Source organism: Myotis brandtii, unplaced genomic scaffold, assembly GCF_000412655.1.
Source record: "Myotis brandtii unplaced genomic scaffold, ASM41265v1 scaffold217, whole genome shotgun sequence".
Classification (NCBI taxonomy): Eukaryota; Metazoa; Chordata; class Mammalia; order Chiroptera; family Vespertilionidae; genus Myotis; species Myotis brandtii.
This window is the reverse complement of record NW_005358137.1, coordinates 210,103-211,138: the sequence shown is the minus strand read 5'-3', so window position 1 is coordinate 211,138 and position 1,036 is coordinate 210,103. Positions and strand designations below refer to the sequence as shown.

At 38.1% G+C, this 1,036-nt stretch overlaps 1 long non-coding RNA gene across 1 annotated transcript in view; it reads right to left on the bottom strand.

The window, feature by feature from the left end:
- Window positions 1-565: 565 nt before the first annotated feature.
- Window positions 566-1,036, bottom strand: part of LOC102258220 — a 47,505-nt gene continuing 47,034 nt past the window's right edge. The window contains exon 4 of the long non-coding RNA XR_313564.2: window positions 566-934. This is a non-coding gene — a long non-coding RNA (uncharacterized LOC102258220). The remainder of the gene's footprint in view (window positions 935-1,036) is intronic.

The following is a 1,036-nucleotide window of genomic DNA, read 5'->3' as shown; positions in this document are numbered from 1 at the left end:
TCTCTTTCTAAAATCAATCAAATAATTAAAAATTTAAAAAATAAAGTGTATTAATACATCATGAATTTAATATTAGGTTACCTTACAAAACATATTATGTATACAAAAATTGAAAGATGAGATTAAAAATTTGAGGAAATCTCTCTTTCCTCCAGTCTCCAATGAGGCCACCAATCAAGCAGAACACTCCCACATTGGTTTCCCTTTACCTAGAAACTCTGAGAGTTAAAATCTTAAGAGATTTCCCCACCCTATATCTCTGCTTTTCTTCCTGGCTTCACTGAAATTTTAAGTTTAAGGAGAAAATTTGTTGTGCTACTGTGTTAATGGTGACTGTCCTGTTTTCCAATTTTCTTCTGGAAAGACAGCATAGGTATCTGAATGCCTTTATGAGGTATATCTGCTCTAAAGACAAAACTGTGCTAAGGTTGTGCCTGTGAGAATGATAATAATGAAGTAAATGTAACCAAAACTCCTGTGGTAGGATGCAGAAGCAGACACGCACAGGGCCAGGCAAAAGGGATTTTAGGGTTGTTAGTATGGAAAAAGACATGCCATAGGTTATTACAATAGCTTTATTAACTCTGTATTTTATGTGCTCACAACTGTAAACCTATATTCAAAGAACTATAAGCACAGAGCTGTTCTCAACTTTATACTCTTGCATTTTGAGTCCCCCATGCATCTAACCCAGTGTTTGTCTCATCAAATGTAGTCCCTTTGATAGATAAGAATCTCTTGTCTGGAGAGTCCAAGTGAGAGCCAGGGATAGGGCAGCTGGGTGGTGACTGTCGTCCAGGCCTCGGTCTCTGGTCTGCTGGTGTAAGGGCCTGATGGGTGAGTTTCAAGGATGGCTCTGACTTCCAAGGGGATTCCCTCCATTGCCAATGTGAAGGTGTGCCTGGTGGTCATAATTATATGAATATTGTGACATCTGGAAAAAGAAGATGGGAACATTTTACTTCTGAGCAGGGGGAGGCAGAGCAGGAGAAATAAATTCTGAAAAGAAAAATTTGCTTTATCAATATTTTTTTTT